Consider the following 18,568-nt stretch of genomic DNA (forward strand, 5'->3'; position numbering starts at 1 on the left):
CCATTCCAGAACAGATAACAGAAGAAGTAATTAACAAAAGACTAGACATCCTTTCTGTGTCTCACCAGCGATCACATGCGACCGCGCACGAGATAACTTGCATTGGCTTTCATGCTTTATTAAACAGGGTTCTCTGATTGAAAAAAATAGATTTACATGCTATGGCTAAAAATGTGTCTTTAAAACTGGCACCATTTTATGAAGTCGTCTGCTGTCAAAACTTCCTTCAGGAGTAGGGCTTGATCCTTCTCCTCAGCAACACTAAAAAAATGGTTCAAATGGCTCTAAGCACTATGGGACTTAACATCTGCGGTCATCAGTCCCCTAGACTTAGAAGTATTTAAACCTAAGGTCATCACACATATCCATGCCCGAGGCAGGATTCAAACCTGCGACTGTAGAAGCAGTGCGGTTCTGGACTGAAGCGCCTAAAACTGTTTGGCGACAGCAGCTGTCTAAGCGATGTGCTTCATGAGATGTGCAACCTTATCTTCCTCCTTCATTCTAGGATACACTATTTTACACTGCTCCAAGCCATCTTGAATGTAGGATGCTGTGGTTTCTCCTGGATGCTGTGCCGTGCAATTTATCTTCAGCCTTGCATTTCTGTCGTTGTGTGTCGCTGAAATATTTGCACAGTTCTGCCTGGAATACTTCAAAGCTTGTGAACTTCTCCTCGTTGTTCTCATACCATTGCTTATCAGTGCCCTCCAAGTAGAAAAATACGTTAGCCAAACACACGGTGTCATCCCATTTGTTAAATTTGGCTATACGCTCATATACCATCAGCCACTTGTTTGAAACTTGGCTATCGTCATAAGAGAACCTGGAAGGATGTCTCATGAGGTGGCACACAGTTGCTGTCATCATAACGTCCTCTTCTTCTTCTTTCTCCGATAGATTGCGATCTGCTGAATATGGCTCTAACTCGGGTTCCTTGCCACATAAGCATCGGCTCTGTCATGGTCTGATGGGAGCCACTGCGTCGTCGATAATGTGCATTTTCACAAGTCCTAATACCCAGCGCCTCCACCAGAATAATGTCACGTACAAGAAGGTGTAATTAGATGAATGATGAACAATAACTTCACTTAATGATGGTTTATTGAGCACTTGCACATACAAGAGCGCGGAGTGAACTGCCTCCGGCCAGAACACATGCGGTATATGTACAGTTACAGAACATTCATGTACAATGATTCTTGACATTTGTGGATACTTCCAGAATGTACTCGATCCGAATACAGAAATTAAAATTTTACAGTTGAGTTGGGTTCTGAACTCACAACCCTCCATGCAACGGTCTGGTATCATAACCACTACACCACAGTGACTATGGTATTCCGATTTTGCGACAATACTTTTAAGATCATTGTTCATCATTTCTTCTGTTTTTGTATGTATGCATGGATTGATTACAATACTAGTGTCATCTGCAAAAAGAACTAATTCTGCTTGTTGTGTATTAGATGGAAGATCGTTTATATACATGAGGAACAACAGTGGGCCTGAGACTGAGCCTCGGGGAACCCCACATGTGATTTCACACCAGTCAGAATAATATCCTTGGACTACACTGGTTGAATTACTAAATACAACTTTCTGCATTCTTTTAGTTAGATCTGGTCAGCTATACCATCAGTCCCGTAACACGTCAGTTCGTCTAACAAAGCTTCAATTGATCTACAGTCAGAAGCTGCAGATAGGTCACACAAAATACCAAATGGCACTATTTTATTATTTAATGTTTGTAAAAATTGGTGAGTGAACATGGAAATGGCATTCTCAGTAGTGCAACGCTTCTGAAACTCAAACTGTAATTTTCTGATGGTATTATTGTTGATGAGAGGACATACTATTCCTGAATACATAACTGTCTCGAATATTTTGGAAAATGATGTCATCAGTGTAACAGGTCGGTAGTTACTGATGTCTCTCCCATTACATTTCTTTAATAGATGTTTGACACTGGCATATTTCAGTATTTCTGAGAAAATGTCTCGAGTTAGTGATGCATTACATATTTAAGATAAGACCGGGCTAATTATTTGGGGACAAATCTGTAGTATTCTATTGGAAACAGCCTGAAAACTAGATGAACTTTTATTTATGAGAGAATGTACAATTTTCGTAACATCACAAGGAGGAATTGGTGATACAGTCATACGGTTAAATTTTATGAAAGTTACTTTTTCAGCATACTGCTGTGAGTTTTCTGTTGAACGGTTTGTCTGTGTACTTTCTACCATATTAAACAAATTATTACTAAATCTTTTTGCTGTATGTAACTGATCACTCATAGCCCTTACATTCAGTTCGATACTGACGTAGCTGGCTGTCCATCTATCGTTTCACCACATTCTATTTAGTCTTAAGTCTATTGCCAAAATTAAGATGTCTGACATTATGTGCATATATGAAGCGATTAAGAACAAATAACTGTAATTTTTGGGTGATAAGCAAACTGCATTTGAAATCACAAAAAAGTTCGATGAAGGAATCAGTAGCACTGCAAATTGTTTTCAGAAAAAAATGTACTCAAACTAAGGTTCAAAGACTTTAATGACATGGTAACATACCTCAGTATGTAAAAAAAACAGCGAATGAATTAAAAAGAGCAGGTGCAAAAGTTACAGGAAAGGAAAAGCTAAACTATGTGTTGAGAAAGTCGGCAGGATTTGAGCTGTATCAGGGGCTTTAGTGATGTTTTGAAAGAAGACGATCAGATAATCGAATAAACTACAAGCAAAATTCAAATGATGGATTTAAAAGACAAGCATGTATGTGAAGGTGCAAATCCAACACACTTCACACTGAAAATAAACTAGTGTGAGCTACCAGTGGAAGTTATGTTACAGATGAGGCAAACCTGGTCATTTCCAGAGGGACTGTTGCCAGTTAGGAACGAGCAGAAATTCATGGACACGTGGCAGATATTATCAAGGGGCTAGTCATGGCAATTATCAACATGAGCAAAGGGACTAGTGAACAGGGGTAATAAGAACTGGTCATGTGTCGAAGTAAACAGTATGGTTCAAAAGGTAGTTGGCATTGAAGACAAGGAGGCTACCAAAAGAACAGAAATGGCATGGGCAGCTTTGTAACTCAGGTATAACATATAATTTCTTGTATTAATGTTGAGCAAGGTAACGACATATATACTTATTAGTTATCAGATAGTGGTTGCACCAGATCATGTTGTTAGTAACGAAAATTATTTTTCTGCAAGCATAAATTTAAAAGAGCTTGTGAATGTGGAAACTGTGGATGGTAAAGTTTCACAAGCTACATAAATAGAAAATATTATTAGTTTTTTCCAGTTTTTAATGACATGATTCAACTGAAATGAAAAATATGTTTTGGATCAAAAACATGGGTAGAAATTCGTTAAAAAAACAGAAAAACGTAAATTTGTATTTGTAGGTAATATCTCAAAAGTTTTGATAAAGACAATAACTTACTTGTGACTGCTTTGGAGGAACGTAGGCTGCCCAACATCACAAGTAGAATTTATAGTGTGAGCAGTAAGGATGGTGTGTCAGTAAAGCAGAAATGGCATTTTAGACTTTGACAAGCTTTTATGTAAACATAAGTTAGCAGAAGGATTGCAAACAAATTTAGAATCAGATTTTATGAATTACAGGACGTGTACTGAAAATAAAATTAACAGCTTAGCTTTTGAAAACAGTAGAATAAAGCAAGATATACATTAGAGATTACTCATGCTGCTTTTAATGCATCTCTCGGAAATCATGTTGTGCATGGGGAAAGATACTTCCTCAGTTTTAATGGTGATTATAGAAAAGCAGCTTGAATCTAAACTACCAAATCTAAATGTCAAGTTTATGATTGTTTTCTGGAATGAATTAATGAAACTGAAAATTTAACTGTTAAAAGTATTAAGAAATGGAGGTAGGGCAATTAGAAGAAATACATAAATACGAGGAATCATTTTAAATAGCTCTCGTTGCTATGTATGTGACTTAAATGGAAGATACAACAGGTCTAATGTGGATATGTCATGATATCTGTTAGCTGAAGCTACTGTAGATAAGAGATTTTGGAGTGAAATAGTTTGTACGGCTGCATGCCTTCAAAATAGAACTTCAGCTAATGCTATTAAAAAAACTCCATATGAGATATTATTTTGGAAACTTAATGTTAAATATTTAAATTTGTATAGAAGTAGGGTTATTGTACATGTACCAGAACACCTGAAACTGTCCATGTGGGATTGTAAAGTATATTTGGGAATTGTAATCGATTCCAGTAAAACTGGGTACAGATTATTGGTTAACAATAATGTTGTCACTGCCAGACATGTTGATATTGTGAAGAAGACATCAGTTATGGTGATCTAAAGGAACTTGATCCTGAGTGCAAAAGCATAGAGAATGAACCTGAAATGAGCAAATAAAAGAAAAAGGTGTTGAAGGGGTTCAAGCAATCATAAAAAAGGAGAAGAATATGAGTTGAGAGCGTCAGCTTCCATGGTACTGACAGAAAATTTTGAGGGGGCACTGAATAAAAAACTTGGAAACAAACAATAGAGAAGGAATTTGAATGCTCACTTAAATATGAAGCTTGGTAACTAGTAATTAAACCAGAGAGTGTAAATGTTCTTTATGGAAAGAGGGTTTTTACAAGGAAATCAATAACATTCGTAAAGCAAGATTAGTTGTAAGGAGCTTTTAACAAAAATAAATTTTGGTTTATGTTTATTCACTAGTTGTGATGATGCAAACATTGAAACTTTTGTTGTCATACTGTTGTCAAAAGCTCTTAGTTTTTATAGATCAAATTGGTGGACATATGCATTTCTAAATGATAAACTTTTCTCTGACATTCATGTAATACAATCTTGAAGATATGAGGATGAAACAGGCATATTTGTAAGTTATTTGAGGCACTAAATAATTTCAGAGAGCTATGATTGTTTGAATTTTTTTTTACATCTAGCTTTGAGAAGAAGTAAATATGATTATTACCTTTTTGTACTGACAACTGAAAATCTTGTGACAGACAATTTGTTAATTTGCAGTAAAACTAAAGCCAGTATACAAGGAATGAAAAATACAGTATGAAAGAATTGCATGTAAAAAGAGTTATCTTGGGATAAATATCGACTTTAATTATGCAAAAAATGTAATAACTCTTAATCAGGAAATTAATATTATGAGTCTAGCTAAAAAATATAAGCTTGGACATCGTGAGTTGTACAATACACCAATGGAATTATAACCAATAAATGATGCAACTCGTGATATTAAGTACAGGAACTTGATATGTGCTTTCCTGTACACTAGCTCAGGAACATGGCCAGATATAGATTATAGTGTGAACTATTTGAGTAGATTTCAAAATTAATATATATAAAGACTGAAAATATTGATCTTTTAAATTATTTTGTAGATGAGGAATGGGCTGGTGATTGTATGGGTATTTTATGGATAATTGATTGTGTAGATCATAAGTCTAAATCGGTTTGTGTAATTAGATAATTTGCAAATTTAACACTTTGAGAAGGAAAGAAACAAGAAAGTGTCAAAACTTCTTCTACTTTTGCTGAGCATGTAACATTGTCAGAATCTGGGACTGAGATTAAATCAGTACAGTTTGAATATTTTTAACCGAAAGTCTGATGAGGATGTTAACCTTCTGTCAGGCGCAGTGTTTCTCGCAATGAGATCAGGCACTGTCTACGAAATTGATCATATCGCTTATGCACATGGTTATTTATTAAATTTCATTAACAAAACACATAATAAATTAAAAAATATTTAAAGAAAGATAAAGAAGACATAAGAGCACAACAGCAATAGAAATATTATTCATTCAGATTTCTTTTCATCAGTGTTGGATTGTGGTAACAAATGATAACAATGCCTTTTTTCACTTGCTTCTTTATTACATTTCATTAATTAGCATATTATAAATGACATATCTTCACAGAAAGCCAAAAATGACATTATAGCACAATAACAATGGTAACATTACTTATTCAGTTATATCATCGCCTCTTTTGGACTTCAGTTACATATGAGGAATTTTACCTCAGTCAGAACAAAAAGGTTAAATGTGCATCAAACAGACTGGCTTTTGACACATTATGTCTTTTCTTTACTGTGCAGGTATTTCACCTTTTCCTCTTGCTTGCAGTTGTTTTTTCTCCTTTTCTGCTTTCATCTTCTGCTTCATCTTCACACATTGGCCTATAATGTTGTAGCCTCCGTTTAAGATCCCTGTGAATGAACTCCTGTGGTGCCCAAATTTCTTCGAATCAAGTGAGATAGAACTAATGAATGAGACAGTTGTTTCAGGAACCCTGTTCTTCTGATACAATTCTCATTGTTGCCACAATAGATTACTTGTACATTGATTCCACTCATATTAATGACTGCAAAAAATACAACTATGGAAAATGGCGCATGTTTCATGCAACATTGCACAAAGTGTTCAACTTATCCATAGTGTCGACTCCACCTTTGGTGCTATTATAAAATTTTACTATCGATGGCTTTAGTTTATCTCCAATGTCAGCATCTATTGAATTATCAACATGCAAACTTGTTGCTAGGATCACACACTTCCCCTTTTCAGGAAGATAGGAAACTAGAGTACATCCTTTCTTGAAGCCAAAAAGTGAACTGTTGGCAGCCCTCCCCTTACTTGCAGCAAACTCCAGAGGAATCTCACGCTTGTTTTTCTTCATAGTTCCAACAAAAGGAAGATTTCTCCTCCATAACTCTTCTATCGAGCCAAGACTAGTAAACCAGTTGTCTACAGTCACATTTCTATCAGACTGATAAATATGTTCACATAGTCGCAGAACAACATCAGAAGGTTTATTGCTTACGTGATTTAATCCATCTGGTTGCAACCCAGCTTATATTTCCAAATGATACAGGTAAAATACTTGGGAATCCACAAGAACATATATCTTAATCAAATATTTGTTTGGTTTGCTAAGTATATATTTGCGAAGACTGCACCTTCCACATAATCCTTCCATTTTCTCATCTGCTGTAACATTGTCTCCGAGGTACAGGATTTCTCACAGTTCTGTACAAATATAGAAAACATTTCCCAAACCGCTGTTAACTTGTCTGATGGTCTCCTATCATTGCGAGTTGCACAATTGTCAAATCTAAGACATCACATAATGAATTTGAAACGTTTTACGTTCAGTATGAGGTGAAATTTCTCAATGCCATCCCCATCAGTGTCCGGCAGATCCTCTAAGCTTTGTCTGTTACTTTTGGTTACTCGAGTTAAAAATAAGATACCGATGAAGGCTTTTAATTCAATGATGTCTATTTGTCTCTCTCACACTGGAAAGAAGCTTTAACATTCTCAGTATACTGATTTGTACATAAAACGATAATAGACAATATTTTGCCATCTGTGAGGCAATTCCAGCATTCCAAAGGCGTTCTCGCTGCTTTTGCCACACCTATAGGTCTAGATAACTTCCAGATAATTTCGAGAGTCCTGAATCGTACTCTCTGTGATGGTGGAACTTTATTCCATTTTGTCTCTTTCTCCCTTCCAATATAGTAATGGCCGTTTACCTCAAGTACTTCCTCGTCGTCTTCACTGTCGTCTTCCTCTGTTTCTGAATCTTCTGGCCGAAATTCAACTACGTCATCACCATCTGTATCCATTTCGTCTTCAAAATCGTCTTGAAATTCATTATTATTCTATTGGAATAGCATATTTTGGATTTCTGCAACATGATTTGGGTGTAGGAGGTTATATGTCTTACTGTAGTCTGCCATCATGAAGTATATCCCACTTAAAATCATAAAATTCCTATAAAAAAAGGCAATCTGGTGTGGTGTATCAAATTGATACTTGATATTCAGACAATTGTAAGAGACGACTAAAAGCTCCAAAAAGAATGTAAGTGCATTTTACATTCTAAATTAGATTTCTACTACTTACTAAGTTATGTTGATAATCAAAGAAAGTACCTGTTGAAATGTAATGGGGAAGGGCGCAGTGTATCAAACTGAGCAATCAGCAAATATCTCGACAAGAGCAATCGTGTTGCTACTGTAGCACACAACAATAGAAAGCGTTCAGAGAAGGAAAGCTACTAGTGAGAAGGTGCCAGTGCTACCACCGATGGAAGTTTAAAGTAAATGAAGACTACCCGCTCTGGGGGGGAGGGGGGATACTGCAAACTATCGTAAATTTACAAACACTTCAAATTACTCTGAAGTACAGTATGATACCATTTTATGAATGGATGTTATATATATAGAATAGTGGAATTTATAAGGCAAACTCAGAAAACAATCTAGAAGACATTTTTTACCACACCTTTGAGCAGGTTAAATTAGTAACATTTCAAGGAATGTTGAGTGTAAAATGATTGTAATATAAATGTAATGATGCATGTTGGTATGTAATATATTTTGTATCGCTAGTGTCGACAGTGTCGAGAGTACTCTCAACAATTTGTACAACAGTCAGTCAGTGCCATGCCATGAGTGTGTATGGTTTGTAAAGCTAAATTTACAATGTATTTACCTTGTCATTAATGCCCACACGATACCTTTTTCCTTGTGCACAATTGCAGATGTGCAGGAATATAAGGGTGTGTACAAAAATTTGTGGAAAGAACGCATGTACGTTCTTGTGCACAAGCAGTCTTTCATGACTCCCCTTGTTTGGTTTGGAGCTTGTGCTGAGTTTACTGTGATGAAAAGCCGTCAGAAAAAGAAAAAATCAAAAATGACTGAACTTAAAAAAGTATCTAAATAACAAGGGTACAAGAAATATATATAACAACAATGTTTTGATAACAAATATCAGAAAGTGGTCATTAGCTACTAACTGGCGACTTATAAATTGGTCACACTATTTATTTCACATTTCAGTACAAAGCTTTTCAGTGATTATTCCTGAAACTGAGAACTACCTCAGGGAGATTCTTAGTCATCATCTGAAGGTTAATTAATTGTTAATGTGTCATTTGTATTTTATTTAACACAAAAGTTGCTTACACAACTTTGATAATACAGATATTATAATACAGATTAACATCCTCTGACTCAACAAATTGGGGAATTCGATAGACGCCAGAATCCACTAGAATGGGAGAATGGGGGATTTGTTTTCCAATTTTGTATTTTTTGCATCACCAATGTCTTCCATTTCTATTTCTAGTACACATACCCCCCCCCCCCACCTGATTATTTGTTCTGGTGTTAGGCTCCTCAGTTGTGTATGAATATTCATCCACAGTTTTCATATACTCTTTTCGACAATTTTTGGCTGATTCTTCTCCATTTCCCTGCTCTGAAACTTATCTCTACAGTAAAATGATTGGAGACCTTTTACCTAATACTTGACGCTCAAGACATGACATCTCAAATTTTTAGTCAAATAAAGTTTAGAAGTGCCATCCATAGTACTATTCATGTCTGTTATAATGCGTAAATGTTAGTGTGCTTCATTTTTAGTCAACACTCGTCAGATGAAACACACGTAGGCCCCAGCTGCGTTTTCTCTGCTAAAAAGCACAAAGATTCCCACCAAAAGGCTCCATTTATAGGAAATTAAGCATGCACAAATGCGCACATATAGCTGCACGGTTAGATTTTTAAGGACATGTGCCAAATTGAATAGGAAAGAGTTGTCGTGTGGACGCAGCTTAAAGCTCCTCTCCCACAATCAAATAATTTGTCAAACAATTTACCATGTGCGGTGCTGTTTGAAGTGTTTATCAAGCTTAGATGGTCGTTGCGAGAAATTTGGGTTGGCGGAAAGTTTGGCAAGATGGCAGACGTTGTTTGTGTCAGTGTTTCGCCGCATGTCCTTAAGGTAAAATAGTTTTATTACAATTTATCTCATTGTATTGTGAGTTTCCACAACTGTGGACATGGCGATCAAACATAAAAACAAAAGAGCATTGGCAATTACAAAAACCATAGCTGTGTCTCTTCTTTTTCAGCCAGATATTATGCAGCAAGAGGTTATGACGAAAATCAACATTCTACGCATAACATACAACATGTAGTTGTAGTGAAAAAAAATAAGTTCGAAGTTTTCGATTTCTTTCACGAACGATGTGGGCTATTTGTTTCCACATTGTGATATTTTAAGGAACTGTTATTAGAGGACACAGTAGAAAAGTATAAATTTTTGCGTACTTGTGTCTTTTTTTTCAGTGTAAGGGAGAATTGACTCCAAAAGAGTTATTTGAAATTTCCCTGTTCACCCGTATAAAGTTGATGTAATTGTCAGGTTCTGGTAATTTTAAGCAGCGTGCATACTGAAATCGCAGCTTGCCTCTGAGCGGTATATATCGAACGCCCGACTCTCGAGGCGACAAGCATGGATATCGTTTTCAACGTTGTGTAAGGAACGCTGTATAACGTAGTTTATAGTGACGACTGCATCTGGTGTAGAACCAAGTTCGAATAGTCGGTAATTTCCAAGAATGATCTCGTATCGAAGTCGCTGGGTCCAAACGAACATATCGAACTTGCGATCGGAAATCGATCATGCGACTCCAGTGGCGAGCATTGTGATCATTTATTTGTGAACGTAATTTTTATCTTTCTTCCGTCGTTCCTTTAGTTGCTAAATTACATACCTCCGCAAATTATTTGTGAGTTGCTAGGGAAACCCAGACGATTTATGTCGTTTGTGAGTAGGATGTCTGGTGTTCTTGATGTGTCTTCGGCAGATTCTCTCACATGGAAGAATCTAGTTCCATGTTTATCTAGTGTTTTGTCGTAAATATGGAGTACTACCACACGAGGAAAGAAGGGACGCTTAGACTGTGGTGGAGCAAAGTGTGTGGAACTTCATAAGAACAGTTTCGATGCTGAAATGCCGTTACAATTTCATTGCGAACAGTGCGGAATACGAACGAGTATCAGGAAGAGTACATGGTTCGACTCTTCCACATTACGACACCACCGACGCCAAGTAAGGTAAGTCGTCTCCTTTGCAATTACAAGTATTTTTGTAACGCTCTTCTTTTGTTGTTGCTGTAGTGACCAACGTAAACATATTCATAACGCCGGCCACATGGAGGTAAGAATAAGTGGAGATGACACTACATATCCCAGCCGTACTACGTTTTGAAGCCATGGGGGCGTGGCTCGCTGCCATGACACTCTGACCAAAACATTGCCAGTGTGCTATAGCGCTGCGTGTATTACAGTAGATAATTGCACCATATACGCATGTAACGTCATCAGATTGGTTGTTTCAAAGTTTTTGTTTAAAATAAAATCTCGTAAAGGCGAAATTCCGCGTTTCTTCCGATTAAAAATAGTTTTTAATGTAATATTACGAATAGCTAGCCTTCAATGTAAACGATACAATTTTGTTAATTCAGTAATAAACGTGTATCGCGAATTAAATAATAGAAACTGAAAACTAAGTTAGCTATACCCTCCCTCCAAAGCCCCATAAATACATCTTGTTTGTAATACATACTGGGACATTTCAGTTACGTTACACTACTGGGAAACACTGTTCATTACCACCAATATTTACTGAAATACGGTACATAGAATGGCAAATCTACACAGTGTCCTGTTTAGGCCTATACTTTACGCCAGTTAATTTAGTGTTAGCTTTTAATTTACTACATGATGAAGACAAAGTGAGTTACTCAACACTTCGATTATCGACGATACGTACGTATTATACTGAAACGTGAACTTGAAATCTAAGAATTTAATTCTTTGAATTAACATAACTTTTGCAAATGTTTTGGGTGTGTAGGGAAACCTGATGGTACAGCATTTTCTCGGAGCCTTACTGTTGAAAGGGAAGTTCGGTCTATGTCCTCTTCTTGGAAATGCTGAGAACATATAGTGCTCCCTTTAGACGCACGCCAATTCTTCCTCCTCACGGCATTCTCCCACAGAGCTTTCCGACTTTCATTTTTAGGAAATCTAAAATCATACAGAAGAAAAACACGCTATAGTACAAGTACCGATGTAGCACACGTTCATTCACAATGAAGTTGTAAAATCACACTTAACGAGACAACTTACACATGAAATGCTATTCCCTTCGATTTCACATCACAATCAGAACGATTCATACATCCGAACACCACACAAGTCACCTTAATAGCGCAAAATCCTTCCAAAAGCGAGCGACAAGCCTATGCACACAAGCTTACAGCAGCAATGTTTTGGTCGGATTGAGATTGCTACCCTCGGCTTCACATAGCTTCACAGCTGTGACGTCACGGCGTCTCCCTCTATTCTTACCTCCATGGCCGGCCACCAGAACCGCATGATCGATTTCCGATCGCACGTTCGATATGTATCGTTTGGACCCCGCGATTTCGATAGGCAATCATTCTTGGACATTACCGAATAGTCTCACATGGTGATTATTCATCGACTGTGTAGTGTAGACAAGTGTTTACAATTTTATTGGAGCTATGGGTTGTTGCCAAACCGCAGTCTGAGGAATTACGTCCTCTGTCATGGGGAGACGTGTGTGACACACTCTAAGACCGTCAGAGGTCCCTTTTCAGTCGCACTCCACCAAATGCAAGAAAAAGTCTTCCATGATTTGACACCTCGATTGGCGATCGAGGAGAGCATCATTATAGTATTGTGCTGGGTAAAAGCATACACGTTACAAGCCACTGCATCGCAAACTGAAATGTCAGTGAGTACTCTTTGAGACTGCTACGCTTATTGTCACGAATGAAAGTGTCCCTATGGGTGGTGAGAGTTTCAGCGTACAAGCTGGTTATTGACATATCGACACTCAGAGGTAAGGGAAATGACGGTTTCTAACATATGAAATAGAGCATATGTGGGTTTTCGGTTGTGTTCGAAGAGAACCTAGCAAGTGCTTTATACTTCGAGCACATCTTAGGAGTAAGAAAACTTCAGTACCTCTTACAAAGCACTCCATTTTGCCAGGCGCCAAAGCTGTAACTAAAACCGCGAAGTCTTATAATACTTTGAAAAAAGAAGGCATCGATTTCGCATTTATGTACCATACATAGGTCCGTACCCAGAATACAGAGTGGTTACGGAAGTCTTTGAAATCCTCAATTAAGACAGAAAGTAGACCAGGAGACCGAGATGAACTATATATTTTCCAGTATCTATATTTCCCCATTTTACAGCTTCCTAAAAAATTGTTCAGTGTGCGACACAGCCGATATTTCTGAGGGACATATTTAGAGTGTATACTGGCTATCGAAAAAAGTATTGCTCCTAGCTGCCTACACCATTCGCGTAATTCTCCACGCAGGAGACGTGCCCGACGAGTAAAATATATGAAGTTTCTTTCGTAAATAGCCTTATTACAAAACGTTCGTCACTTATCTTTGCTCTCGCCAAAGCTGAAAACGGTATCCATATTTGCCGCCTCGAGAGTGGTGCGTCCGAAATATATCGCTCAAAGGCAGGTCGCGTCTTCGCTATGCTACGTTTCTTGGAATTTACCCAGGTTCTGAGTGTAACACTTCCCTGAACAGGTTTTCAAGTAAATATTTCTCATTTTCAGCCGTTCCATAAACCAGCACCTTGTTTACTTTTTCTTTAAACACAGTGCCAGAGTCAACGTTAGAAGTGCTTGATCTGGATTTTTAATCATTCGCACTAGTAAAAAAACAGCATACACGAAAAGCAGCTGCTTCAAAAGTAAGGTTAAATTAACAAACTGTGTAGGTACTTTTACAGACTTGCATGATACAGCAGTGGCTACATAAGAGCTCATTTGACAAGCAAGTTTTCTCTTTCACGAGGGCCGTAACAAATTATTAAAGGTTTCATTGCCCATTCGAAGATAGTTGACGCAATCATCAGCTTCTGAGAGTAATATTTCGTTTTGCAGAGTTCCATGAGTACGGTAAATCACTTTTTAAGCCATTCCATGTATCAGCGTAGTGTTTCGTTCTTCTTCTTTGAATACAGTGTCAAAGCCAGAACTGCTTTGTCTGCGTTTGTGGCCATTCTCTCTACTGTCGAAATACAAACAGCGTCTGCTTCAAAGTAGAGTTAAACTGACACTTTGCTTGTGCATGTACGGGCTTGTTTGACAAATACGAGGCTAGACAAGGATGAATTTGACAAACAAGTTTGATGCGTTAACGGATGCCATAACATCTTTGACAGTGGATCGGACAGGCGTCTAAAGCTAGCGAAATGAGGGATGCTCAACTACCGGACTTACCGATAGATGGCTCTACCAGCTGATTACTGTCGTCTGTATTGACCGCCATTTTCGAATTTGGCAAGAAGTTTCTCTCGGTCAGTACGGTGTATAAGGAATTAAGTATTATCGAAATGGTGATTTCTTGTTCCGCTTTCAATTGTACGAAGCGATGGAGTAAGGAAAGTGACTTAGCATTTCACAGGTAATAGGACTACCGGTACAATACGATAAAAATACAGACTTAGTGCGTTTGCTAATTCGATGTTTTTGAACAGGTTTCTTCTAAAGCACCCAGAGCTGCTAAAGAAGTGTATTACTTCCGTGAAGCGGAAAGGTTTTAATCCTACGTCTTGCAGTTCTCTTTGCGGAAACCATTTCCGACAAGATGATTACATAGTGAGCCCTGCAACGTGGAAGAAACGGTTTCAAACCCGAAGCAGTGCCATCAGTTTTTGACTTTCCGACTCATTTGATGCCACCAAATAAACAGCCACGATGACATGTTGTTAGGATTTTGAGTGACAACGAATGCTTCTCCATTTGAGGTTGCTATGTGTGTTCTTTTTACTTTTGTGAATTTATTTCGTACGAACACAAATGGGCTACATAGGTCTAAGCAATGTTGTAATACAGGTCCATATTTTTGTTTTTAGCGTTCTGTCATAGAATCTGTGCTCGATTTGCCCGCTGCAGAACCTACTGATTGCGTGGAGAATGTTGTCAATGAGAATTCTTCCGTGGAAAGCATGTCCCAATTATCCAATGCAGAAGCTGCGAATTGTGTCAAAAACGTTAGTATAAGGATGTTTTCACACGCCCAAAGTTTTCTTATAATATTTTTTCATCAGGCCTTGAGTTATTTCAATCATATATAACGAAATTATTTCTTTGTTTCAGAGTACAGTTGGTTCTTCAGTAATTGATTGTGGTATACAGTCGAAAGTAGAAATGGAAGACAAGGCGACCGAAACTTGCAATTTTTTCTCAGACATTTTGCACGAATTAAAACGTAAACTGAAGTGCGTCTGTGAAAAACTAAGAAGAAGAGAGAAGGAAGTATTTTCCATGGATGACATCATAAGTTCATTGAAGGAGAAGTATCTTCCTAAGAAGTTACGTAATTTCCTCTATCATCAGAAAGGAACACAAGTGGAATTAGTGTGCAATTTAGTGAACAACTCTCTCTCTCGTCAAAGGGTAATAGATACACAAAAAATGTGAAAATGTTTGTGATGACTACGTACTTTTATTCACCAGCAAAAATTAATGCCTCTGCCCCATAAATCATTGATTTCCAAATGGGTGGAAAGTGTAGACTGTGAACCTGGCTTCTTAAAAGATTTTTTTTAAGTACATTGATTTGAACCCAATTGTAAGGGACCAGTTCAGCGATTCATGTCTAATTGTAGACAGTATGGCAATTAGGAAGCAAGTAGTTTGGGACCGAGGAACTAAGCAATACACAGGTTTTTTTTTTTTTTTTACTATGGTGGGGAAGTTTCTCAGTCAAAAGAAGTAATAGAGGCATCTGAGGCTCTGACTTTCATGCTTGTCTCTATTAAAGACAAATTTAAATGCCCGATTGCATATTTCTTTATCAACAGTGTACAGGCAAATAATCAGGACACACTGATAAAATCTGCTTTGAGAGGCTGCATAGTTCTGGCCTTAGGGTTTGGTGTGTTACATGTGATGGCTGCAAGGTAAATATAAACACTTGGCTGTACTTTAAATTTTTCCGAGGGTGTTTTTAAAAGCCACTTACCTCATCCTGTGGAAAAATACAATGTTTATTGTATCTTTGACATGTGTCACATGATTAAGTTAGCCATAAATGCTGTAGCAGAAGTATCTATCGAGTCTCCAACTGGCATTATTAGATGGCATTTCATTGAGCAACTGAAGAAGGTACAACAAGAAGAAGGTATGACATTTGCCAACAAACTATCAGGACAACATATAAGTTATGTAAATAGAAAAATGAATGTTTCATTAGCTGCACAGACTTTGAATTCTAGTGTGGCAAATAGTATAGAGTTTTTGAGGGGGGTTGGTGATCCAAATTTTAAAGGAAGTGAAGCAACAGTAGAATTTTTGTATTATATTGATAAGATTTTTGATATTCTGAACTCCAGAAATCCATTAGGTAAAGGGTATAAGAGCCCCCTGAGACTTGACAACAAATCTTATTGGCTTGGTATTTTCAGACACTAAAAATTATATCAAAAGCTTAAAAATTATTGGTGTTCCGTTGCTGCTCCATGCAAGAAGTACTTTTGCTTTTGGGATAATTTTCGATATGCAATCAGTCAGGCACATAGCTCTGTCAAGTATGCTTCGTGTTGAATCTCCTCTGAAGTATTTGCTGACATATAAACTGTCACAAGATCACTTAGGGCTTTTTTTTCCTGCATTCGGCCCAGAGGTGGTTGGAACAACAATCCAAATGCATATTAGTTCAAATGTGCCATGAGAAAGTTGCTCTTGGGTAACAGTGTCACTGTAATGAATGAGAATTGCTCAAATTTTAATGTGTGTTGTTTGCCACCTGTTTATGATTTTCATGCAAGAAAGCATGTAGTAGAAAGTGATGAAAGTGCTGCAGAAAATGAAATAGAGAAGTGGTGTGCACTTCTTGATGATAAGATTAAGTTCTCATTTTACAAGCAAAACATAGTCTATTATACTGCAGGGTATGTGTCATTGCTGTTGTCAAGGCAGATCACATGCAAAGACTGCCTTCACATACTGAAGCCACCAATAGTTAAATCTGCATTAGAATGTGATGCTCTCTATGCTTTTCCCAATATGGCCAGTAAAAATGCATTTGTAAATTTTGTTAACCAGGGAGAACTGGTTAAAACAAGTGGCTGCGTATACTCTGTTGTAGAATACTCAGATAAACTGTTGTGATTGCTGGGGATATGCGACGGAAATATATACAGGCCAAGATTTTGCATTCTGTTAAAAATAATTTTGTAGATTACCCATTTCCTGCTCTTGGTCATGATTACCATTATGAAATTGGGATTGAGGACTTACATCAGACTCAACTTGTTTGTAAGATTGCATCCCTGTACTCCTGCATATGCTTAAAAACATATGGGAAAAAATGTCTGCTGAGAAAATTTTAAACAACAAATCAAGTATAAAGCAGAAGTTAAATGAACTCATATTGTTTAATCATGTATAGTGCTCAAATTGGAAAAGATTATGTAATGGAACATTCCATGCAGATGGGTGTGACATTTTGACAGCTTTTTTAAAACTACTTTGTCCATAGATTTGTTGTTGTGTAATGATGAACTTCAAAGGACGAATCACATTGAAGTAAAACTAACTCTTTACATCCTGTGTAGATATTGGAACAAAATTCTAATTGTTTATTATATAAGCTTATTTTAAGATGTTTGGTGTTACAAAATATGCACTTGCATTAAAAACAGGTGATTTGTGTGAAATTAATGGAAAAAATAGTTCTGAGACTTATTTGACAGATGGCTTTCAGTGTGAGAAAATATTTCCCTCAATAACTATGTTAATTTGAATTTGATCTAATGGAGTATGCAGTGGCCCTATGTTTCAAACAGCAATGTTTGTGGATACTCTGCAACATAAGAGCAATAAAATTGTTACTCTGTCAATTCTTGTTTTAATACTTCCTAGAATGAACACAATGTTCCAATTGATCGTAAGCATTCTTTTTACTTTAGAACCGTTCTAGAATAAGGGAGCCTGAGTCAGGCGAAACCTAATTCTCTGAATTTTGTCTTTATTTTGCTAGGAGGTCTTTCTATTATATTTTCCTGTGTTGGGGGGGGGGGGGGGAGAATGCAAATAATCATATAGAATTATCTTTCTAGCACTACAAAGTACAGAATACAGTGATTGCAGTTGCACTTGGCAATTTAGGAAATTTCAGTACTTGTTACATGCCTAATTTTCATGATTTACCTTAATTATACGGTTGCACTTTTTGCTGATTTGAACTGTGTACTAAATGTTAAAAATATTTTGTTGTTCATAGTAATAAAAGCATTTCATTTTGTTAGTTCATATGTCCCACATGGAACTGAAGTTATGACGACAAAGGAAGGAATTAACATTAAGGAATCTTACTTCACAGAAATTATGTAACAATGGTTACACTTTTTGCTAGTTAACATTAACATAAACCATTTAGTTTTCCATTAAGAGTGAAAGCAGTTGCACGAGTCACGTGTAGAACAAAGTTACCCATAGGGAACTAAAGTATTTTACGTTTGAGTTGTTGCAGGCCCAAAGTATTGTGCTCTTCATATTTCTATTTAAAAAAGTTTGTAACTCAAATTCACAGACAATTTGGAATCTGTACATACATGTGTGTAGCAAAGTACTTTTCATGTGCCATGTGTAACCTTTAATTTTC

The 18,568-nt window shown here is 37.0% G+C and overlaps 1 long non-coding RNA gene across 1 annotated transcript; it reads left to right on the forward strand.

Annotated features, from left to right (window-relative positions):
* Positions 1-14,230: 14,230 nt before the first annotated feature.
* Positions 14,231-15,595, forward strand: LOC126165438 (uncharacterized). The gene is made up of 3 exons (XR_007535440.1): positions 14,231-14,705; positions 14,814-14,951; positions 15,058-15,595. It is a non-coding gene; the product is annotated as an uncharacterized LOC126165438 (long non-coding RNA).
* Positions 15,596-18,568: the final 2,973 nt, after the last annotated feature.

This window comes from Schistocerca cancellata, chromosome 1 (assembly GCF_023864275.1).
Source record: "Schistocerca cancellata isolate TAMUIC-IGC-003103 chromosome 1, iqSchCanc2.1, whole genome shotgun sequence".
Lineage (NCBI taxonomy): Eukaryota > Metazoa > Arthropoda > Insecta > Orthoptera > Acrididae > Schistocerca > Schistocerca cancellata.